Below are 25,339 nucleotides of genomic sequence, written 5' to 3' on the forward strand. Positions count from 1 at the left end.
ATGGATGCTCCTGACATGGATATTTGGAGTTTGGAGGAATCAAGTGTCAGTGTACCTCAGCTGAGGAGTAGCATCTACACGTGTGCATGTATGTCCAGGAGTGCTCAGGGTGTGTTGTGGACACAAAATGAAATGATAGCCTGGACTTCAGCAGAAGAAATCACACTTCTCTCTTTAAATGATTTTCACCTCAGAGCTGCAGCAGGAGAGAGTATTAGCATATCTCAGCTGAAGCACAAAACCTCATTAGTATTGTGGTAATTCACTCAAAGCTATCTGAGCCCCAGGTGCATTTGATACCTCTTGTTATACATGTTGCTCAGACTTTCTCCCTTGCATGTTCAAGAGCGCTGCAGTGGAGGCTTGGTGGCCAAATAGACATGGAAGGCAAACTGGATAAAATATGACAACAACTTTTATGATGGATGTAGGATGCCAGATTGAGAAGTTTTCAAAGGTGAGCCCTAAAGTTTAATTCCATTTGGCATTGCACTGATAATATTAGGACGTCTGCTCTGCATAGCAGGTGTCTAGAGCTCTTAAATGTTTTGCTGAGTTGTAATATGCATGTGAAAATGCTAATGAGAAATGACTTTATCTAATGTCATAATGTGTGGCTACCTGCTTTCTGGTAGTCTTAGCTTGTATGGATGCTGTTACTTACATTGTGGCTGCAAGCTGGCTTACAGTTAACCAGAAACCTCAGAGGAGAAAAGATGTTAACTTCTTAAGTTTTCTAGCTTATGAAAAGAAAACAGCACTTCTAAACTTGATATACCATGCTCTTGGTTTTGTATCATGCACTGAAAACCCCTTTTAGATTTCTGTAAGATCATGCAAAGGTTTATTACTGAGATTTTTCTTGCTAATTCAGTTTGTAAAAATTTATGAGATAGACACATTCCTAAAAACCTAACCTACATTTATTTATTAAAATGTGATAGATATCTGTGCTGGTTTGAAAGTAAAACCAGTGAGACTCCAAGTCAGAAATACAATTTAATAGAGAGAGAAGAAACAAACAACAAAAAGATAAAAATAAAAATAAAATAAGATAAATGCAATAGTACAAAGGACTACTGACAGAGTCAAAATGCAAACCTGACACCCTCTTGGTCAGGGTGTTGGAAGCAGCTCGAAGTAAGGCCTCCCAGAGTGACAGTTGTGGCTCCGTTGAAGTAGAAATGATCCTCAAGAAAGGGTCCAGTCTTCCTCTGGGGATCCAGTGGAAACAGGCTCCCTTGGTGTTTGGGATTGCTGGTTTTATCCTGGTGGAAAGGCTTTGGCTCCTCCCACTGGGTGGAGCATCTCACAATGGAATGAAGTAATGTTATCAGTCATGTGAGAGGCCTTAAATGGCCCATTCACAGGTGATATCCCTTGGAGCAGGGTGAGTGGAGGAAAAGAAGGCACTGCCTTATTTGGTGTTATCAGTTGTCCCATTAACAAAAGACATCTGCCCTCTTTTCACCCCTGGAGTTACAGGAGATAAGGAACAATATCTCCCAACCGACTTCAACAGATGAAAATAGAATACACATTTTTGGTCACATTTTTCAACCCAAGACAATATGCTTCAAGCTTAAGAAAAGGTAAGTGTTGCCCTGAGATTTCCTAGTTTGCTGAGCGTTCATACTAAAGTAGAAGTGTGCAACTTCTCACACTCCTTAATGTAAACCGAAGATCATGTTTTGTAAATATTGCCATTGTTATGAATTCCTTCTCCAAGAGAAGGGGACGTTGAATGACAGCCTCCTTGACCAATGTGGTGAGAGGTGGGAATGCCCACTCTCCAATCCATGGTCACCTTGCTAGAGGTATTTAATAGGAAGAATAAACAAAGGGCAGGTCTTCTGCCCTGCTTGCTCTGATCAACCCAGATCTCTGTCTCCGAGTGTCCTTATCTGGCTAGGCTCGTGGTGATAGGTAAGGTCTTAAATACAACGGTAAAAGTAATATTTGGGGATTTTCGCATAAGGGTTCCCCTAACACACTGGCTGTTTAATTATTTGTTTGGTTTTACTAAGAAGCGTAGAAGAGGTAATTGCCAATTGTTCATTAAAAAGAAAAATCAGAGAGATTAGACTGGCCTCCTTATGACATGAACATATGGAAACAACCACATAAATGTATGCATTTATTAGATGTTTCTGGTGTGCATTGCTTTACTAAAAACTAATCTGGTCACCAGACATCTAAACTGCTATTTGTTGTTACATTTGTTTGCGTGAAAAAAACTTAGGAGAAACTAATAGCTTCTGGTGTTATAGTCTTTGTAGGACTAGCCCCTAGTTTGATTATGAAGTCATAATAATAATACTTCTTTGCTATTATTAGTGTTCTAATTTTGAAACAACTAAAAAAACCCACCGCATATTATGCTTGGAAAAATTGGTTGTAAGAAATATGACTATAAAGCCTATAAAAAGGAAAATTCTGTTATTACTGTGTGAAAACTGCACAATCATAGGAAAGCTAATAATTTCCATTTTGGTGCTCATGTCAGAATATTTCACAGAGCTCTGTGGCATATGATCATAGGGACTTCATGGTCTACAATAGAAGCCTCTTATTTTTTTGTCCTGAAGGGGAAAGAGGGGGAAAAAAAAGCAAATGTACCACAGAGTGGGGATTGCGAATTAACCAGAATTAAGCCTTTATAGCTTACAGTGGGAAGTCTGGTCATCCTTCCTGTGTTTTGTGAATCTCTGTCTTAGATTCCAACAGACACACATGCACATACACACCATTACCCCCCCACTCAGAGCTGTATGAGTGGGAAAAGGTTCTGTATGCAGTTTTTTCATGTTGTAGCATAATTTTCTCTCATGTCAGAAGGACTGAACAGCAACATTCATATAGCTTAATAAGAACTTTGAGTAGTTCAGGAGATGCAAACAGGGATTAATGTTCCTGAAAGTTGTTTTGTTGTCAGTTCTGTTGACCATGTTGTACTGACTGTATTCAGGAGGAATAAATTTCCTACTTCCACTCTTTCCCCTCCCCCAGAAAAAATAGTGGTGAGGCATTTCACAAGTGGTTTGTGTCCATATGAGTATCTACTTAACTTTGGACAGGAGAAAACTGAAGCATGAAAACTGTACATGTGAGAAAGCACAGCTTGATCCTATGTCAGATTTGGCTACTCCTAGCTTGAACTACTTTCTGGATTCTGACATGATAGAGTAGTCTTCAAAACACTGATTCATCCTTTGGGAATATTTCTGGGTGACCTTCCAGTATGTACTTGCAGGAGCTCTATAGAGCTCTAGTCAGCAGTGCTAGGAATCTCTTTGGCTCAGAGAAGTATTTATTCCTGTTCAGAGTAGCAGAAAACCAAAGCAGAATAAAAGCCAACATCCAGGATGGGATGTGGTTTGGTTTTCCATTTGAGTATTTTGTTCTAGAGCTTGTTTCTCAGGATAATATGAAACAAAGTCTCACAGCGACACTGGTTTTCTTGATGGAGGGTACTGTTTGCTATTGATAAGTTGCTTATTTCTTGCCATCCCCATATCAAGGAATTTATTACCTCTTTCATTGCCCCATGAAGCATTTGTTTGCTTTTCAGTTCTATTTCCCCATCTTTCTGTATGGTCATTTCTCCAGTACTGTACTCAGTTTTTTGTTTTCTAAGGCTATTTTTGTACTTTCAAGATCTTGGCCTCCAGCTGTCTTTCCCTCCATGCCTTTACACACTCTTTTCCCCCAAGGCCTTTTAGCATGACTTCCAGAAGACTTTCTTTCTGGCTTTGTATTTTTCACACCACTTTCATGCTGCATGCTAATTTGTTAGGTCACTGGGTTGTTCAGTGATCTTATTTCAGCTCTAGGCATCTTCATCCTTATTACTTTTCCTACTGCTAAATATGGGAATGCCAAATGTGATCCACAGGTCACTTAACTGTGTACAAAGCCTTTGTATGTGCCTTAAAAAGACAGATATCTGTTTCATAATTATGCCCAGAACCATATTATTGGTCTGGGGTGGCTAGAAAGCCTCTTGTGCATGCCCTGAGACTGAGAGAAATGTTTAGCCCTCAAGCAGCAAGCTCTATGAGACATATTTCAAGGTGGCTAAGGTCTTGGTAGTCAAAAGGGCACATAGCCAAGCATGCCAGATGCTGTTTGTCTCCCACTGCCCTTCTTTTACCCCCCTGCAAGGCAGAAGGAAGCTGTAGTAGGAACAAGATGTGCTGTTACCAGCTGGCCCCGGGGAAACAATGGAGTTGCACTGAATCTTGAAGGCCTGGGAATGTTGAGGCTAAGGAGCTTTTACTCTTGCTCTTGCTGTCTGGGTGGTCCTGGCTGAGTGTTTCAGCTTCTCAGATTGCCTTGGGTTTAGCCAGTTGCATGAGTTCTACTTGAGCATGAATAAAACAGTATCACATAACTTCTGTTAGTAATATAAATACTGCATTACAAATGCACTCTGAGACAGTACCAACCTGCCTGATGACATCCATTAAGATGACACCCCAAATACTTTGGCAGCTCCGACTGCAAGTCCCATTCCACTTTGTGCCATAAAAAAAGAGCCGTAATGGAGACTGAGGAGTTTTTCTCCAAGTAATTGAATTCACTGTAGGAAGATCAGAACCTTTTTGCTAGTGCAGTACTCATACTATAGTTTTCCTTTTGTAGTATTCAGGAGTTAGAGTAACTGTGAAAGTTGTATGAAACATTGGTTATTATTTAAATTCAACTTCTCATGGTAAACTAAGTTTGCAAAATTATGGGAATGGTCACTACCATGATGCAGAGCTGTTTAGGTTGAGCTCAGTAATCTGTGACCTCCACTAAAGCATCTGGTTTGTCACATGCATTGTCTCTGTACAGGTATTTGGTTAATAATTGTCCAGTTAACTTAGAAGCACCAAAGAGGAAGCAAAAAGTGGTAATCTTTTTCTTCCCTACTGCTAGAAATAGTTTCCTGTCTAGATGTGTGATTTTTTATAAGCTGAATGTTCAGAAAATGCAGTCCCATAGTGGGATTAATAATTTCCCTTTCAAACTACAGCCATGTCTGGTGTGTGAAATAAAGAATTGCATTTTGTCTTAAAGACAGGTGTATCATTTGCACTTAACTAGGTTAATTTTAGCCTGATTTACTGACAGATTCTTGCCTCAGCTGAAGCTTGTGGCAGAGAGAGTACAGGCTGTACTCTACAAGCTGACCTTTTCAAAAGATAAAGCAAATAGTCATCTGAGAGAGGAGTGGTTGCTATCTTAGGAGTAGTTTGGAAAAAATGAGGTTCCTGCTCTCCTGACCCAAACCTGTTCTGGCTAAAATTTACTATTAGCTTTCCTTCTCTTTATTTAATTTTCCAGTTTTCTCCCTATGATAATGAGCAATGGGTACAAGAAAGAAAAAGTTTTCTTTCTGACTTAAAGAAGTTGAACTGGCACAAGGATGCAGGAGAAAACATTTTAAGTCTCTCTGAAAGAGGTGTTTTCTGAAAGAGTTGGAGCTGTGCAGGAGCTGATATGGCAGGTGGAGAAGGCACCTGTATGAATAAGGGGTCAGTGCTGTTGCAGTGCATTAACTGCTCCCTCATGGCTGTTTGTGTCAGTGCAACCAGGATACCCCTCAGAGCTGCATTATTGCTTGTAGTGAAGTCCCAGAAAATGTCTGGAACGATTTCCTGAGAGCTTTAATTCTACCTGCAACAGGAAAAAGGAATGTTTTCTTGTTTCAGCATCACAATGCCATATATTAGGCTAAAAGAGCAGCTGTAGAAGTTTGGCCTCTGCTTCTGCATGAGATGTGCTTTAATACTTTACTCAGAGTGTTTATTTAGCTGAACTGGTCTCTCTGAAACATTATTGCTGATCATGCTGTTTCAACACAGCTGTGATGGCCAGGAGGCTCTTCACTTGCACACTGGCAATTGTGTTTGCATGGGTATATTTTTCTCTGTAAGTGTTACACCTGTTAAAAAGGTATCAGAGCAGTAAAAGGAGATCTTGCTTGTACTACGTGAATCTGATGCTAGGCATTCAGGATTCATGGGCAAGACTTAAAACTGAGCTGCTGCAGTCTTCTGGTAGAGAAAATTGCAGATTACATGTTGGTTTTGATCTGGTGCAACCACTGTATTCCTCTTTCTGGCCTTCAGCTTGACTTTTGACTGAATTCTGCAACAACCAAACTTTATCTGTCCCTTACATACTTGTGTGCACATGTACAATTTGCTCATGCTTTGCCTTGCTCTCTTAATACAATAGCAACTTTAAAAAGTGAACAGGCTTATTGTAAGTATTCTTTCTTGCACTGTTCTACTGACCCACAGTGTGTTTTCCGCAAGCAGGAATTTAGACATGAGACCATGTCTTTTGACTCCTTGACAAATTCTATGCTGTTATTATTCGGTTCAATCCCTTTTGTAATGATTTTTTTTGTTTATGTCATTTTAATTCCTTTTTTGTCAGCTTTAAATTTAAGTTTCACATCTTCACAGGTTTATTTTTGGACAGTAGAACTGGTTCAGGAGCTTATTCCTGGCTCACCAGGTCTGAGTTTCTACTTCAGAATCAATGTCCTACCCATTTTTATTAAGGGCTCAAACTGGATTCCAGCAGATTCTTTCCAGGACAGAGTGACCTATGACACGTAAGACACATTTGATGTTCTCTAAGAAAAAGGATCATGTTTTCCTCCTCCTGATTCTCCCACCCTTTATGGAAGATTGGCTTTAGTGGGTAAAACTTTGATGGTAGAACACTAATTGTTGTGGGTTGGAGGCTTCAGAATTAGGACTTAACATGAACAGATTTGAGTGATATTCAAGGCATGTAGGTGCAATTACTGGTGGGAAGGTGATTGTTTGAAGTTCATATTTACTGGCCTTTTGGGTATTTTCAGGGATGATCCTCAGGCTGTTTGACCTTATTGTCTGGACACATCTATTGGTAGTCAGAGGATGTATGCTTCATCCATGTCCTAACTCATGTCATGCAGGGTTACATAGGTGCAGAGTACCCTCTTCCCTTTTCCTGGTCTCATCTAGGCTACTTGGATTTCAGTGCACAGCACCCTGGAGATGCTGGTGGGATGGGGGCTGTACTGTACTTGGACTAAGCTTTGCTCGGGGTTATTGAGGAACCAGTGTTATGAACAAATTTCCTGGAGGGGGGGGCGGGGCTGGGCTATCCCTGTCCTAGCCCCACAGCGAGACAGCCGAGACAGTCGCACCATCCCCCCCAGAGGAAAACATAGAGCATGCATTAGCATATAAAAAGAGCTCTGAGAATGCCACCGCCCTCCTCCCAATTTGTGCCGTCATCCAGCCTTTGAGAAAAATGGGGGTTTTTCCATCTTGCAGAGAACCCCATAGCTGGGGTAAGGCTGCTGTCCCTCGAAAGAGGCTGATCCCCTCCTGGCTAGAGGTAACCCCCACACCTCAGCAAGTTTGAGTAGGGAGGGAAGCTGCCCTGAAGAAAAGTTGCCTGGCAACACTTTTCTACCTCATTAAAATGTGAAAAGAAGCTGCCCATGACTAGATAGTCCTATCATTGTTCTTTGTAACTACCTCCTTCAGCAGGAATACCTCTGCTGCGACCAGGAAAAATGCATATGCATTTGTATATGCAAATAAAACCGACCTGGTGGATCCTGGGAGGGTTTTTTAGGGAAACTGCACCCCAAGACAAGAAGCTAGATTCGTCAGAGGAGAATTAGATAGTGCCCTGGCCGAGCAAGAAGTGGATGCACCCCCTGGCCTGGTTTGAAGATTCACCATGGCCTGTGAGGAGTTTGGATGGAATGGGAACCAGCCAGCTGAAGTGATTTGGTCAGACAACGGGAAACTCTTGAAGGTTTTCCCTGAGGGTAAAGAGCTGACTCTGCACTCCAGTGGCAGACCCTCCCCCACTGCTCTGCCTTCTGATGGTTGACCAGAGAGAACTCCCAGCTGTTCCTATGGGAACAAGGACTGCGGCATCTACTGTTTGCAGTGGAATGATGAACTGGGACAGCACCTGCTCCTTCAGATGGCTGCAGCAGCGTGGAAAACTCAGATTGGACTCTGCAATCCTGCTGATGACTTTAATAATGAGCTGATCACTTTAATAAAGAGCTGAATATTAATAAAGGCATATGCCCTGTTCTTTTCACCAGGACAACAGGGCATTCTGCAGTGTGCATTCACATGCTATTTAGAGACTGCCAGTATGATTTAAGGAAAAATGGAGCCTAAAACTCCTAAAATGAGATTCCCAGTCTCAGTCTTTCTCACCCTCTCACTCCCACATTCTTGCTATGCATTATGTAACTTTGGAAGAGAATATACATTCCTGATTATGTTTAAAGAGAATTTAAATTCAAGTAATTCACATACAAACCAAGTAATATTGGGGGAGAAAAGACCAACATGATTAATAAAACACAGTATTTCTAAATCTGGTCCTGCCAACACTTCTGTAAAAGCACTTACATCTGTGTAACTCCACCTATTTCTTAAGTGTTAACAGGAGCAAGCAACTTTTTCTGCACAAAAAATTGCGTTTTGAAAGCTCTGTCCAGACATGCAGGTTTAGAAACCATAGTATTCTGATACTTTCTGTTAGAGTTGTAAGTCTTAGACTGCCTGCTAATGATTTAGATTCGGGGTTTTTTTGGGTAGGGGCATTGGTTTCTTTGTTTTTTGTACAACCTTAGAAACTCTTAAGTAATACAACTTCACAAAACTTGTATATCTCCTTTTTGTATTTGACAGACTAAGGCTACTCTTGAAGTCTGCAGCAGATGCTAACATGAATGCCCTTCGGGTTTGGGGAGGAGGAATATATGAAGAAGATGAATTTTACGATATTTGTGATGAAATAGGAATAATGGTAAAAACGACACAGAATACTTACTTAAAAACTGACAAGAACTTGTGAATGAAAATCCACTTTAAATGAAAAAAAAGAGAATAAGTTCTAACCATCTTTCCAAAGGACATTGTAGAGTATCAACATGTGAGGTCAACTTGACTTGGTTTGGAATCTGTCTTGGTTTGGAAAGACAGGTATCTGTCAGGGAAAACTGGAGTTTCCCTTGGAGTGGAGAATGTAAAACCCCCTCCCTCCAAATTATTACAATTTTGCAATTAGAAGCTTTCAGGCAAAAAGTATGGGAATAGGAGTAACAGTTCTTTACTAAGAATATTAAAAAATGCAAATGCAGTAATACAAAAAAAAAAACAAGTAAGCAAACAAACAAAAGTCCTAGAAACCCCTGATGGAGTCAGGAGTACGACCTGACACTGTCAGCCAGCGTGTTGGAAGCCGTCCAGATAAGTCCTCCTGGAGTGACAGATGTGGTTCTGTTGGAGTAGAGATGATCCTGTAGTGGCGGTGAGATGAGTCCGGTCTTCCTCTGAGAATCCAGTGGAAAAGTGGATACTTGGTGTTCCTACAGCTCAGTTTCTATCTTGGTAGGAATGGCTGGCTTCCCCCCCCCCAACTGAGTGGAGCATCTCACAATGGGATGATGTAATGTGTCATGTCATTGGTGAGCCTTAATGGCCCATTAACAGAAGATATTCCCCTCTGAGGGTGGACAGTGGTGGAAGAGAGAAGAAACACTGCCCCACCTGGTTTTAACAGCTGGCCTATTATCAGAAGGCATCCATCCCCCTCCTCTCTGGAGTTACAAGAGATAAAGGAAATAAACCCAAATATCTCCTTAACTGGCTTCAACAGATGTAATAGAATACACATTTTTTTGGTTACATAACCCAAGACACAGATTAACCTGATTTTTTGCTTGGCTGGTTGGGTTTCTTTAATTTATTTTTAATTTGAATGGTTTCTGATTTCAGAGGCTGTCTGTTGAATCTGGAAGTGATATTTTGGAGACTTTATAGTAGAAGCTTGCCATTTGGTAGAAGGTAGCCATGCTTTTCTCAGTTGAGGAAATGGATTTTATTTATTTTAAGAGTATTTTCTTCATTTTAGCAATAGCTGAAAAGGTTTGGGTGTTTTTGGTTCAAACTTTTCATTTGGCCCAAAGACAAACATGGAAGGCATTATCCAAGTGGCCGTTTTGAACAAGCTATAACTGATTATAAATGTAGCTGTAAGGTGAACACTGTAGCAAGAGCAGGATGACTTATAGAGTAAAGGTAGAGCTATCCCAAACTGGGCCTCAGATTTGGGTCTGTTAGGCCTCAGATTCTGGCCTGCCTAGAAGTAGATAAACCTGTGGCGCAGTTAGAAAATTCACTTAAGGTGTGTACATGCCTTAGCTAAGATAGTTAGGATAGAAATACGGTTGCTGCCTTAAACTGTAATAGCTTACATATTTGTCCACGCTCACTGCCAATAGAAACGCACCTGTTACTGTAAACTATTCTTACTGTATATAACCAGCCATCTTGTGAATAAAGGGGAGAACGTATGTTATTAATCACATTGATTGGATCTGCGTTGCTCTGCCTCCAGCCTCAAGATCCAGTCCCAGACTTCAGAACACCTGCTGCAATCACTAATCCTAGATGAGTACCTTTGATTATATAAGCTTGGAGGCACGTATTAATAAGTTTTGATGAAGTAGTGACAAGATGAATGAAGGCCAAGTTGCATTTCGTATTAAAAATCCTGAGAAGTGTGTTTGGTCTTACTCTACACCATAAGAAGCAGGGAAACAGAATTCATACCTTGCAGCTTTCCGGTGGGTGTGCTTGCAAAAAAAAAAAGTTACATCTGTTTTAGTCATCTGAATGAGTGTCCTGATTTTCAAGGCTTCTGAGCACTTACAGTTCTTCAATTTTTGACACTAGGCACCTTAAGTAGGCCACTTTGATCTGTGTCTGTACAGTGCTCAGTGCAAGATTTAGGTGGCATTGTTATAAATGTTCAGCCAATTCCAAAGAATTAAATACTTTTATTAATTATCAAGAATTAACAAAACAAAATTTAGGATAAGCCAGCAATCGGAGGTTCAGTGTAGAGTCCCGGGATCGGCACTGGGTGAACCTTTGCTACGGCCTCTAGCACACCATAACTCCCCCGTTCACAAATCCAGTCTTTTCGGAGTTTCCTTATATACAGTTTATTTAGCCGGGGGCAGAGTATTTCTTCACATTTCTTTGTCCTCTGTCTTTTCCTTCATATTCATAGGAGTTTCTTTCTGCGTGTGGTCTGTTGAATGGGTCTTCTGAGGGAAAATGAATATTAATTCAGTTTCTCGGAATCATGAATGGCGAGGTGGAATCGTGAATGGAGAGGCGTTCCCCAGATAGTGAGGCGAGATCCATATCGTTCCTGATAGCTGGATTGTTCACAGTTCCACCACCCAAAAGGACCCATCTGTCTCTGGATCCACCTTCTTTTCTGTTGTTAATTTTGTATTTCCCAGTTTCCTGACAGGGGTATTGTTCATCCCAAATTCCTGGCAGAGGCCATTGTTCATCCTAAAATTCCATCTGTCCCAAGCCCAACCTACTTTCTCATTTTATTTTACAGAACATTTCTTAAATTACATTTTATATACACAATAAACACGAATTATTTCATGTCATTTATCACAGTATTTAACAGCCAAAATAGCAAGTAAATGCAGAAAATCAAACCCTTATTCTGGAGGGGTTAGTGGGGGAAGTTTTTGGTTTTGTTTCTTCTGATGGTCTTGCAAAGGCTTAAAAGTCCATTGGAGTCAAACTGTGCTTAAGGAAAACCAATGATAGCTCACTGGGGGAAATAGTGAGAAAAAGTTTCTTTCAATAGAGAATTTTGACACCAACAGTTACTAAAGGATTATGAGAGATTCTGCAGCAATAGCTTTGCTTTTTCTGTACAGCGTTAGGATTGTAACAATTATTAATGGCACCATTATCTCCCACTGTCCTATTCTTTATCTTCCATTTCCTGAGGGAATGTGTGCTGAAAAGAGCCATGGAAAAGCATATTCTCACTGCAATGAAAATGGAGTTGTGTGAGGAGCTGGTCTCTGTCTCTCTCTATGTAGCATGGCATTCAGAAAAGCGAAGTCTCCTACAGACTCCTTTGGGTTAAGGTGCTCCTTCTAGAGGTCTTTTCATTAACATTTGAGATAGACTGGAAGGAGCCTCTAGGTTACAGCAATTTAAAAAGCAAATCAGGTAAACAAGAAATCTTATCCATCTCATTGGGCCTCCTTTCCCCTTTTTGTAATTCTCCTGCAAGGTACAAATGGAGTTTATTGTTCTTGAATTGAAAGGCTTGCTGTTCTCTAGTATCTACTTTTTCTTTGAAGAGAAAGATCACTGTGTTTTCAGAGCATCTAGTTTGTTTCTGCCCCTCTTACTGGGTGAGATTTGCTGGTTTTAAGATTATTTTGTATGGAGGTGTTTTCTTAACAGGTACACATTAAACATCTGTTAGGTGTGCTCAGTACCACATCAGAAGAATTATTGTCTCTTCTCACTAAGTGGATTTGGTGTAACACCTGCAAAATAATTAATAAATATCAAATTGTTCTGTTCAGCTGCAAATCGCTCCTTGTTCATGTTTCTGATTATTCTGTTCTGCTTCTTAAAGTATACTGTCAGGATCTGATTCCTAAGGGTAAATATTTTCTAACACTGATACCGAGGATAACCACAGTGGAGTATGCACATACTTGAGCCCCATGGTGAATGTGTTTTGTTTTCTGTCTGAACAAAGGATTGTGCATCCCAATAGCCATATATTTTTAAAGTATATAAAGGAACTTGCTGACAGTTTTTTTTAATCTTTCCTTTCCCTTGTAGATTTGGCAGGATTTTATGTTTGCGTGTGAGCTATATCTAACCAACCAGAATTATTTAGAATCCGAAAGAGCAGAAGTTTCTCATCAGATATTTTATCCATTTGTCAAGCTCTATTTCACATTATCTATTTTTCATTGACTGACTGTATAAGTTAGCTTTCCAAAATTGATTGTTTGGAAGTGTTTGTTAGTGTACCTTTATGTAGCAGACACAAAATGTAACCTTGCTAAATCTTGAACTCCTCTGACTGCTTGCAGGAGTGGTCAAGTTAAGCAGACTACAGAATTTATCCTTCACAAATGGCTGAGTAGAGTTGGATGGTACATATGTGCATAAGGCAGATGTATGTCAGCATGTTAGAAGTCTATTCTTCTGAAAGCATGTATTACAAAACTTTGAGCCTGGTGGCAAGCTGAGGGAATAGTGAACCATGTGGCAAAAAACGGGAGTTGTAAGCTTAGCATATGTAATATACATGTGGACTTGTAATTCAACTAGTAATAAAGTGATTTTTTTAAAAAAATCATTGTTAAGTAATTTTGCTTGACTTCTGAAATGGTAAGTTGTTGCCATGAGGTTTTTTCCTGGTTTGCTGAGTGTTCATATTAAAGGAGAAATGTACAGTTTCTCACGCTCGTGAATATAAACACAGGACCATGTTTTATAAACACTGGCCATGTTTTGCTAACTGTCTTTCATTGTTTACATATTTCTAGGTGGGAGGAGAAAGGTGATTGACAGTTGGCTTGACCAATGTGGATTGAGAGGTGGAATTCCATCCTCCAATCCACGGGCCCCATAGGAAATGTATAAAACTGGGTTTTTGTAAATAAAGTGGTCTTCCTGCCCTGCTCTGCCCGATGAGCCAAGATCTGTCTCCTGAGTCTCATTTCTGGTCAGGCCCCACGGTGATAGTAAGTTGTATTTCAGGTATGACGTTTAAAATCACATCCATCAATTATTCTGTGGAGTGTTAACAATGAAAATGAAGCAGCAATTGCAAGCAACTGGTTCTCCATACCTTATCCTGACATAGGACTCTATATCAAAGACTACGTGACCCTTTATGTGAAGAACATACATGAAATAGTTGTTAGTGTAAGTAATCTCAAGAAACTGTAGGAGGATATGGCTTGGCAAAAGGTTTTAATGCTTAAGCAAGTTGGGATTTCCTTTTTTTCTTTTAATCCTTTTAAGACGTGAGAAACAGCATGTTGAGAAGTTGCCCTTTCCAAGCTCTTCTAAACAACTCTCTAAACTCAAGAGTTATTCTCAAAGTAAAAAGAAAAATAAAAAAATTACTTGTCTTTAACATTTTGTGATGTGTAAACTGAGACCTGAAAGTGTAGTAGATCTTGCTTCTTTTTCCTTCCTGCTTTTACTTTGTCCACAAGTGCCTTCACATCCAATGGTCAAAAATCAACTTGTCCATTAATGAATTAATCTAGATTATAAGGTTTCCTTTGTCCTGATTTTGTTGAAGAATACAGTGAAAAGCATTTAAACAACCCTTAGGTTTTTAAGTAGCAGTTGAAGAAATCTATAAAGATGTTATTTCTTCATTATGTGATTGAATATTTTTTGTTCTAAGCAAGTAAAGCAAAAGTGATGCTAAACACTGAACTCATGCTGTGTAGTCATTGTATTCATTTTTTAACAAAATATTAGTATTCTGCAGTATATGAAGGCAAAGTAAAATATTTTGATGTAAAATTTAAACTGCGAGTATGCAGTCCACAAACACCTGGAATCCTTGATGAAATCTAGTGTCATTTGGCACTACCCATATGCCACAGGTTTTGTAGGTTTATTTCTCCTCTTAGAAGAGGAGATTGTAGATTTCTGTACTGAGCTCTGTGTAAAGGTATGCTGTGGTGTTTTTGTCATTAGCTATGTGAGTTGGGTGGCCAGTGTGTGTGCAACGAAGTGAGGTATTCTGGCTTGATACTTGTGCAGCATTGCCATCCAAGACAGACCCATTTTTATCTTAAATCCATAGAATAACTATTTTGAGTGCAAAAAGGAACCATAGAGGGAGATAACTTCAGGTCCTGTAATAGAAGCCAGCTGAGGAAACCTGTAACTACTGGTAGTACTGGACTTGGTAACTTGAAAAGACTTCTACCTTTGAGCTAAAGACTTCAGGGAATCCAGGATTTCCTGTAGTAAATTATTTCAGTTAATTATTAATTAATCACATAAAAAAAAAAAAAGAAGATGGGGAAACAGTACTGTTTCTTAAAATGAAGCACATATCTGAGTGCACTGCTGTGTTTGAGCCAATTGCAGTAACTTGTTACTGGTAACTAACTCAGGCTTCTGTCTTACTAGAAGTAGGGTCTTGAATTATATCTGTAAAAGGATTCCTTCAGTACTTTGTAGGCTACTGTAAAAAGATTTAGTATTCGAAGTCTACTGAGGCTACAAAAAAAGGCAGTTCTGAACAATTTGAAATGTAACCGTTCTTGTAGTCTCATCTATCTTAGCATGCAGAGCCAGCTAAAATGACAATAACCTGTAATGATACCATGGAAGAATTTAAAAGCAGAGCACCTTGGATTTGTTAGGACTAAATTTAGGTGACTGTATATTTCTTTTTAAGAAGAAATGAGAAAATCATGGCCTTGCTCTTGCAAAAACACTGCAAAAGTAATAATTTTCCATAAAGAAGTCACAGTAGTCAAATATTAATGTTCCTTGAGTATATATTTCACAAGGCACACTTTAAATAGTCTTCATTAAGAATCTATGTTGATTCCTACGGGGTTCTTGTTCCTGAGAGATCCTCTCAGCAGCGGTGGTAAAATGACTCGGACAGAGACGGGAGGGAGGCAGCAGATAGCAGCGAAGTTTATTGTAAGTACACACATTCCGGCTGCGCCGCAACTGCGCGTGAAAGCAGTCTGAGCAGAGTTTTATCCAGATAGGTGAGAGGGAGGGGTGAGGGTACAACAACCAATGAAGGGAATCCCCGGGACCGTTAAGCACGCGGGAAATTTAACTTTACCAACCAGGGAAGCGGGGAGGAATACAAAAAACCGCGGGCAGAATGAATGACAGGTAACGAACTGTTACATAATGACAGGTGCACGCATGTGCGAGAGAGAACAAAGGAATAATACGATAAACCTAATAAACCTAATTTACACACTGCCACATCTCCCCCTTTTTCTTTTATTAAGATGAGCAAACCTGGCATGGAGGAAGCTGATGTTCAAATTCAGAAAAGCTGTCTCTGAACCCTGACTGCATGGACAGCCACTGCTCCTCAGAGAGGCTCTCGTCCTCCCAAGACCTCTCTAAGTTTTCCATTTCCACTTCCTCAGGAACAGTTGCCATGGAAACATGGTTCACAGCTGGGTTTGATGTGGCACTAGATTTAAACTTATGAATTATCTTGCTAATAAAACTTATCACAACTAAAGCAATTACAACGATAACACAGGTTTTTAAAATGAATGCAACCCAACTCGAGACCCCCCAGTTCTAAAAGAGGTCGAATCGTCGGCAAGAGATGTGTCATGGTGGAGACTTTCTCTGGTCTGGGTTGGATCTTTCACACTGAAAAACTGAAAAACAGACTTAAGAACACAGAATAATAAACATGAGGGCTGGAAATAAGAAAAAGGTGAGGGGTCCTCCCATTCCCAGAGAATGGGTAGGGTCAACCAGGTGTAATTTCGCCTTTTATGGCGCAGCGCTGCAGAAGTGACCTGCAGTACATCTTCCCTTCTCTCCCCCTGGTTTTTCCTAAAAGGTTTCACCCATTTTGCAGGAAGCCATCTGAGCCCAGTGGGCGTGGAGACACAGGCATACCCTCACCCCCACGTCACCAGGTCATATGGACCTTCAACTTGTGCGCTCTCAGGTGACCTGAGCAGGACTGGGGGTTTCTCTTTCTGTTGGAAATCGGAATTTCATCCAAAATGTCGCATGACTGGTGGGTTAAACACCTCAAAACTGCAGTTTAAGAAATTGATCGTGTAACAGGGCTCTGGCCAATCGGATAGAGGGGGGCTCAACTTTCAGTAACTGCTGTTGTGCAAGGACCCTTTTGATTTCCTGATGGGTCCGTTCCACTATCGCCTGGCCTGTGGGGGAGTGTGGGATGCCTGTTTTATGCTCCACTCCCCATTGCTGCAGAAAGCTGCAGAACTCACCTGACTTGTACGCTAGGTCGTTGTCAGTTTTGAGGCCCTTGGGGATGCCCATGAAAGAGAATGCCTGGATAAGGTGTTTAATGACATCCTATGCTTTCTCCCCTGTGTGTGCAGAGGCGTAAACTGCACCCGAGAAAGTATCTACTGATACATGGACGTATTTCTGTCTTCTGAATGATGCAATGTGTGTGATGTCTGTTTGCCAGAGCTCGCCACTTTGAAGCCCACGAGGGTTGACTCCGGCATGTAGTGTGGGCACGGCGTGGGACTGACACGATGGACAGGAGCCGACAATTGCCTTGGCCTGCTGACGTGTGAGGTGGAAACGTCTGACTAGGCTTGGCACGTTCTGGTGGAAAAGCTGATGACTGAGCTTTGCCTGTTCGAATATGTTTGGCAATGGGGCTATTGCTGCAGGAGCGGCGAGGGCGTCTGCTCTCCTGTTACCTTCAGCAATAAACCCTGGCAAACCAGTGTGTGATCTCGTGTGCATCACATAAAATGGATGCTCTCGGTGGGAGACAAGCTTTACAAGTTTTGAGAGCAGCTCATACAGAGCAGTGTTGGACACCTCTTGCAGAATGGCCTGATCTGCCCTAGATACCACCCCTGCAACGTATGCGGAGTCGGTAACTAAATTGAATGGTCCGGTGAACTTCTCAAAGGCTCTAACGACTGTGGCCAACTCAGCAATCTGAGGTGATCCCATCACCTCTTCAACATCTTCCTCCAACTGCTGAGTTTCAGGATTCTCCCAAGTCAGAACTGACTTGTGAGAAGCCCCGGATGCATCCATAAAAACTGTCAGAGCTTTGAGGGGCTTTCTGCTCCGGACACTCTGCATTGCCAATGTGAATGCTGCTTCTGAATTGAACAATTTGTGGGCCGGCCGATGGATTGAAATTTGGCCTGTGAAGGAATCTAGGGCGAATTGCAATGCTTCATTCTCTTGAAGAAGGTGTTCCAACATGAATTTTGTCATTTGGCCCGTCTTCAAGCCAGTTGGCATGTGAATGCACTCAAAATCACAACTGGCCAGATCTTTCATCCGCACTCTCGCCTTGCGGATGAGCTCAGCCATGAGCTCTTGCGGCTGTGCCACTCTCCCGGGCCGATGGTGGCCGAGAAAGACCCACTCCATAATCAGAAGAGGATCTCCCCTGCCTTGGCCCTTATTACCTTGTCTGGGTGTTCTTGCAGACTGGTCCCACTGAAAAATGATGCCATGCAGATGCGGCAGCTTTCCTAGGGTGATGAAACAGAAAGGCAGGTCTGGGTCACATCTGTGCGCCTGTCTGGAAGACATTGCTTTTTGAACTTTCTTAAGTGCTGTTCTTGCCTCTGGGGTAAGTGACCTAGGAGAACTCAACCCCTCTCCCCCTTTCAAAAGATTGAAAAGAGGGGCTAAGTCTTTGGTGGTCAGACCTAGCCAGGGCCTTACCCAATTCAAAGCACCTCAGAGTTGATGGGCATCAGCAAGGGTCTGGACTTTTGTCCTGATCTCCAATTTCTGCGGAACAATGGTCTGCTTACTTATCTCCAAGCCCAAGTACTTCCAGGGTGGCATCTGCTGAATCTTGTTTGCCTGCAGCTCGAAACTTGCAGCAACTAACAAATTTGTTACAAGGCCAAGTGTGTGGGACAGTAAATCATCTGTCGGGGCACAACCAAGTATATCATACATATAGTGATGGATGATTACTTCCTCCGTGGCTGCTCTCACGGGGGTCAACAAGGAAGCGACAAACTGCTGACACAGGACTGGCGAGGCCTTCATTCCTTGGGGAAGTACTCGCAAGTGATATCGTTTCCTTGGAGCTGCTTGGTTGATGGAAGGAACCGAGAAGGCAAAATGTGGGGCATCGTCAGGGTGTAAGGGAATTTGGAAGAAACAGTCCTTTATATCAATGACTGCCAGATTCCAATTTCGAGGGCGCATGGTTGGGGAGGGCATTCCTGGTTGGAGAGACCCCATATCTTCAATAACATTATTAATTTGGCGGAGGTCGTGAAGGAGCCGCCACCGAGTCTTGTCAGCCTTGCGGATGACAAAGACTGGTGAACTCCAAGGAGAATTAGTCTCCTCAATGTGACCCTTTTCCAATTGCTCTTCTATGAGCTCCTGAAGCGCCTGTAATTTCTCTTTAGAAAGCGGCCACTGTTCCACCCAGACTGGATCATCGGTTTTCTAATTCAGTCTTTGGAGGGGGCGCTTCTCAGCAGCCGCTGCCCAAAAATTTTGTGGGGGTTCAGGGATGTTAATTGTGACTCCCCACTGCGCCATGAGGTCTCGGCCAAGCAGTGGCTCCTTGTAATCTAAAAGAAAAGGACATATAGTTGCCAATTGTACTTTTGGTCCCCTTACTTTCACCACGTTCTTTGATTGCTTTGCCAATTGAAGGCCTCCTACACCCTGGACGTGACCTGCCACGTCCTCCAGAGCCCAGTGTGATGGTCAGTCTTTGATTGGGATCAATGTCAAGTCTGCCCCTGTGTCAAAAAGAAGATCCTTATCAAAGGACTCTCCACTCATCATAAATGTACACTTCACCCTGGGTTTCTGTGTTGTTACCTTGTGTACTGTGTTTACTGTGATTGTGTTGTTCTGGAAGTCAGGGTCCCCGTATGGGATGGCCTGTGAAATTATCTGTCCTTTCGGTAAGACTGTGGGTGGGTAAATACAATGCAGCCAGAGGATGAGGCGCTTGGGACAGTTAACAAGTCGCCCAGGAAGAACCTCAACCTCTTGCGGAGTGTGTTTGCAGTCCCCAACCATGATGTACTTACAGCACTCCGCCAATGGCCAGTCGTTGGCGCTGCAACGATCAATGGTAACAAAATGCCAGTCATGGTCACTTGGAATCAACGGTTCTGTGATCTGCAACCTGTAAGGTTCATATAGAGATTTAGTTGTTAAAATGGGTTTTGCAAGTTCAAATTCAGGTGAGAACAATGTCCCGTCCGGTGTGTTTTCACAAATTGGTTGACCCCCTTTTGACCCCCCTGTCTGGTCCACCCGATTGGGGTCATCGCGCTGGGTGGACTCACGCTCCCCCTTTAGTATTTTGGCGTTTGATGAAAAGGTCGAGGAGTTCCAGGTGTTCAGGGTGTTGTCGTCTGTCCTTGATGTTTGTGAGGACAGGAGGCAGCCCAGTGTCCTTCTCCACAGAAGAAGCATTGCTGCTGTCGATTGCAGTGGAAGGATATGCGGCATTGCAAAGGCTTGTGCTGCGTCTGGCCTGCAGGGGACGCTCGAGCCACACGTGGAGGTCGCGGGAGAGAAGATGCTTGAGGTGGTCGAGGCTGGGTCCCATGGCTGAGGAAGGGGACCTTGACCTGACACACTTGAAGCATGGAGTGGAGTGTGCAAGGAGGATCTAGAGGAAGACTCAAAATAGCTGAGCGACACAAATCCTTAGCATTAATGAATGCTATTTCTTCTAATATTTGATCCCTGGCACTCTCATTCTTGACCTGCACTTCAATAGCACGGGTCAGTTTCTCTGCAAAATCTACAAAAGGTTCTGCTGGACCCTGTTTGAGCATGGTATAAGGTGGCATGGGAGCATGTGTTTGGAGGCTGAAAAACGCTTTGCAAGCCAGATCTCTAATTACTGTGAGGGCTGCAGAGGGAATCAGGGAGGCCTGTGTGGAAGGAGAATTCCACTGGCCTTAACCACAAAGGAGACTAATGGACATAGCATTCCCCTGACCATCAACTGCTGTATTTGGTTGCTGTAAAAGGTGTGGTAGTGTTTCGTTCAACAGCTGCTTCCACGCTGCTTCCCAGAGTTTAAACTCTGTGACATTCATGAAGCATGAAAACAGCTGCTTTAAATCAGCAGGAACAACTGCCACATTAGAAAGATCAGCTGTGAGGAGACTACGGAAGTACGGACTTTCCCTACCGTACTCTTTGTGGGCTTTACAGAGATCCCTAATGATTACTTGGGAGAAAGGTTGCCAATTAGGATTATTATTGTTGTCTCCCCAGGATCTTTGGTAAGTCACTGGCGCGGCAGTAAAGCAAGCCTGTTGACTTCCTGGTTCCCGGTTGTTTACTTCCTGGTTCCAACTGTGGGGTCCAGAAGCGTTACCGTGGGAACCAAACAAACAAGATGGCCAACTTCCGGGGTGGGGGCATGTCAAGGACTCCGCCTGTGGCTCTGCCTGGCAGGCGGGTCCATGGGCGGGTCTGGGAGCAGGGCAGGTGGGTGGGAACTTTGGGGCAGTGGGAGTGGTAGGGGACGGGAAGGGGTGGGGTGAAGGGGAAGGGTGGGGAGAACAAAGGGAATCATGGGAAGAAGAAGAGGGGGATGGTGACCAGACCACGCGGTCCCCCCCATTTTGGGTGCCACAGTCACCATTTTGAGGCTTTTGTGACCCAGTAACTTTAAAACTAACTTTTGGCTTCGAACCGGGAGAATTTGGGGGAGGGGAAGGTCCTCCGATCACCTGGCCAGGGCTTTCAGAGGGGTCCCGGGCAGTCTGGCCTCGACTGCCAGAGCGGGGGGAATGGGAGTTTTGAAGACATTTTTTCTGTCACTTCTTTTAAAATTCCCTTTTTGCGGAGAGAGGGTTTGGGGTTGAGGGAAAGGGAACCCGAGGCAGTTGGTCCTTGCAGAGGCTCTTTTTCAAACTCCCTGTATTTTGCCACGGCAGCTTTGAGCTGCAAAATCAAAACCTCGAATTTCTGCATGTCTTTGTCCCTAGCGTCTGCCAATTCCTCTAGTTTTCTCTCTGTAGCGCTCCAAAAGTGAGGGCTGCGAGCTTTTGATCGGGAGAGGTCCGGAAAGTTCAAACAGAGCCATCGGACGAACCTCGTCAAACAGCTTTTTGAAAACTTACCTTTCTTAAACTCTAACAATTCAACCAGAACATTAAAAATTCCCTCCTGTGCTGACAAAAGAGAAGCACCCATCCTCTTATAGATCTTAAATTCAGCACTTTCCCAAACCGAGATCGGCAACAAAAAATCTTTAAAAGAAAAAAATCACTGCGCTCTTTAATCACCGGCACACACGCACACTCACTAAATCTGCGGAAGAACACCGGGGCGCAGCACGGAACAAAAGCTGGCAGCCAGCAACTTGCTCTTCCCGAGCTTCACCCTTTCCCCAGCTGACTGTCGCGCGAGTGGGGGACACACGCACACCCCCACGCACTCGTGCACAACGTAAAATCTGACACAAACCGAAAAACCAAAAAGCACCAGGGAAACTCGAAACCGGCCAAAGAGCCAAAATGCTCAATGCCAGCAGTCACGCGACCAGCTCTCCGGGGACTGCGTCCCAAAACCAAAACCCACTGCGCAGAAAAGCGGGGATACCTACCAAACCGTTGCGGTGGGTGCAAAAAGACGATCTCGGGGAGACCTCTGTCTTTGGGGGAGACGCCTTCTCTGAGTGTGAAGAGTGGTGCTGCCTTCCCTTTCCCTGGGAGCGTTCCTCGAGCGGACGAGGCTGCTCAGACGAGGGACCGTGTAGCGTCCCCGGACTTCGTTTCCCAGACTCCGCTCCTAGTTGCGGCAGTCTGCCAGTCCTTTCCGTGGGTCTTCGAGAAATGTGAGGACCTTTTTGGAGCCCCACGTTTGGCACCACACGATATGTCACTCTGCCGCATTTTGAGACCTCAGCATCTCCATCCCGGCTAGCCCTGGCACCGTGAATATCGCTTGAAGGGTCAGTTTGTACGCCGCGCGAATGATGCTGATTCCTACGGGGTTCTTGTTCCTGAGAGATCCTCTCAGCAGCGGTGGTAAAATGACTCGGACAGAGGCGGGAGGGAGGCAGCGGGTAGCAGTGGAGTTTATTGTAAGTACACACGCATTCCGGCTGTGCTGCAACTGCGCGCAAAAGCAGTCTGAGCAGAGTTTTATCCAGATAGGTGAGAGGGAGGGGTGAGGGTATAACAACCAATGAAGGGAATCCCTGGGACCGTTAAGCATGCGGGAAATTTAACTTTACCAACCAGGGAAGCGGGGAAGAATACAAAAAACCACGGGCAGAATGAATGACAGGTAACGGACTGTTACATAACGACAGCTGCACGCATGTGCGAGAGAGAACAAAGGAATAATACGATAAACCTAATAAACCTAATTTTCACACTGCCACAAATTTAGAGGCATATAAAGATAGAAAATCTCTTGATGTGAGTAGAGAATCCCTCAGAACAGCACAGCAAGCAGAATCATGCCCAGCTGTCCTTCAAGAACATAAGTAAGAAGCTAATTAAGCAAGTGTCATGGGTTGGCGCTGGCCAAATGCCAGTGCACCCATGAGTGTATGTTTTTCCTAATGAGCTACTGTGAGATGTGGTCAAGAACAGAGCAGAGCAGGCCTAAAACTTGAAATAGAAAGAAAACTTTATTAAACTACATCACAACAGACAGTAGAAAAGAAAAAAAACCCAAACACCCAGAAACAGAAATAAAAACCTCCCAGAACATTTCTTCTCCTCCCCCCAATTTCCATCCCTTACATGCTCAACAGTTTACACTTGCACATTACCCTCATCTTACTTGCTTAAACCTTCCACAATCCTGGGTTCCCTGTCAAAGTCATCATCCCTTAAAAAAACCAATCTTCAATCCATCCAGGGAGAGAGCAGTCTCTCTCGCACCACAGACCCCCCACAGGAAACACAGGTACACCCTCCCTTGTTCCCATGTCACCCATGGCACTACCTGGAGGAGCCTGCCAGGGTGATACCCTCCTTTCCATGTCCAGTGCTCTCACCACCATCCATGGACCAAAACTGCATAAAGGGCTCTTTTAAGGATGTTTGGACAAGTACCAAAAACCAGCCATCTTCTCATATTGGAACAAGCAGTCCCCCCCACATTTACCCCTGGGGCCAAGGGTTCCAAGAATAGGTCACAAAGTCTTTGGTTTGGAGTCAAAAAGCATCCACCCAAATAAAGTCTTATTTATGTTCAGGAGAGTTCAGGGTCCGTCTATGGCTAACATTACGCAAGAAAAGTCCAGTTCAGAAGCCACTCCTCTTCATCTCTAGCCGATCTGGGGGTCTTTTCTATCGTCCTTTATCATCTTGGTCCCAGGCTGTCACTTTCTCTTCTGAAACCACCAGCCATGAGAATCAGTGTCTGGGAAAAATTTTCCTCTGCTTCAGAAAGAGTTAAAGCTTTTGTCTCCCAGCAAGGCCACAGGCTCAGGCACTCACAGGCTCCGACAACTCCCACACACAGCAGCAGCTTGGCATCTTCTCCCTTGGGGGGCGGAGACGAGACGAGACGGTGGGGTGGGGGGGGGGGGGGGTGGGGAACGGGATAGGGTGGGATGGAAGGCACCTCCAAAGTTCTCCACCCTTCCATCCTGGGTGGGGCTGGCCCAGCTCCAGTCCCGTTCTCTCTCTTTCCCCCCCTGGGGCCCGAGGTCTACCTCAGCCTGACCACCTGGCCCCCCTCCCCCACCCAGCCTGGTCAGCTGGGCAGGGGAGGAAGGAAAAGATGCTCCTCTCCTGAAAGCAGAGCCAGAAAGAGGAAGTCCTTCTGGGAGTCCTTGCTTTTAACCCCCTTGTGTCCTCAGAGGCTTGTCCAACCCCTCAGTGGCCACTAAAGGTGCCAACATTCAAACCTGACCACTGATTGGTTTGACCTCATCTTCCTGAAAAACTCACTTCCCCTCAAACCAAGACAGCAAGTAAAGATGATGAATGTTAGGACATAGAAAGAGAATGTTTCCCAGGTGGTGACTCAGAAATTTGGAAAAACCATGGTCTCCCTGCCCCCAACCCCCTCTTTTCAAAAAAATGGTCTATGTATTCAGATGGTAAAAGCCAATCACTTTGTAAGGGGCATGTGGTTTTGTTTGTTTTTGTTGTTGTTGTTTTGTTTTGTTTTTTGGTTTTTTTTTTTAATCCCAGGAAGATGGGAGTCATCCTTTTGTTGCATCCAGTCCTACCAATGGCTTGGAGTCAGTTAAAGAAGGCTGGCTGTCCCAGGATCCTTATGATAGCCATTATGGTGACACACACTTTTATGACTACAACAGTAACTGCTGGAACTGGACAGTGTATCCTAAAACTCGTTTTGCTTCAGAGTATGGATTTCAATCCTGGCCTTCCTCTGCACGATTAAAAGGTAAGGCTGGACCTCCACACCTTACTGTCCCCATTGTTCTCATTTAGTGATGGCAACGAGTCTCTTCCCAACAAACTTCTGCATCCAAACTGTAGTAATGTGTTGTTAGGTGTGGTATGGCAGAAGTGGGATAGAGCTGTGTGCTGGTGGGGAGGGAGGAGATGAAACTGTACTGTTTCCCTCCTCAGTGTTTGTCACAATCCCAGCAGGAATCGTGATAGGTTTGTGTGATCTCAGAGTGCAAAAAGTACTTGAGGGGACAATAGTTTAATCATACAACAAATGCACCTTTATTGAGTGCCAACAACACTTGCGATAGAGGGAATGAGAAAGGAAAAATAGGATACAGAGCGAGGAAA

At 43.5% G+C, this 25,339-nt stretch overlaps 1 pseudogene; it reads left to right on the plus strand.

The window, feature by feature from the left end:
- On the plus strand, positions 1–25,108 carry LOC134565041 (beta-mannosidase-like; annotated as a pseudogene).
- Positions 25,109–25,339: the final 231 nt, after the last annotated feature.

Source organism: Prinia subflava (assembly GCF_021018805.1).
Source record: "Prinia subflava isolate CZ2003 ecotype Zambia chromosome W unlocalized genomic scaffold, Cam_Psub_1.2 scaffold_32_NEW, whole genome shotgun sequence".
In the NCBI taxonomy this organism is placed as follows: domain Eukaryota; kingdom Metazoa; phylum Chordata; class Aves; order Passeriformes; family Cisticolidae; genus Prinia; species Prinia subflava.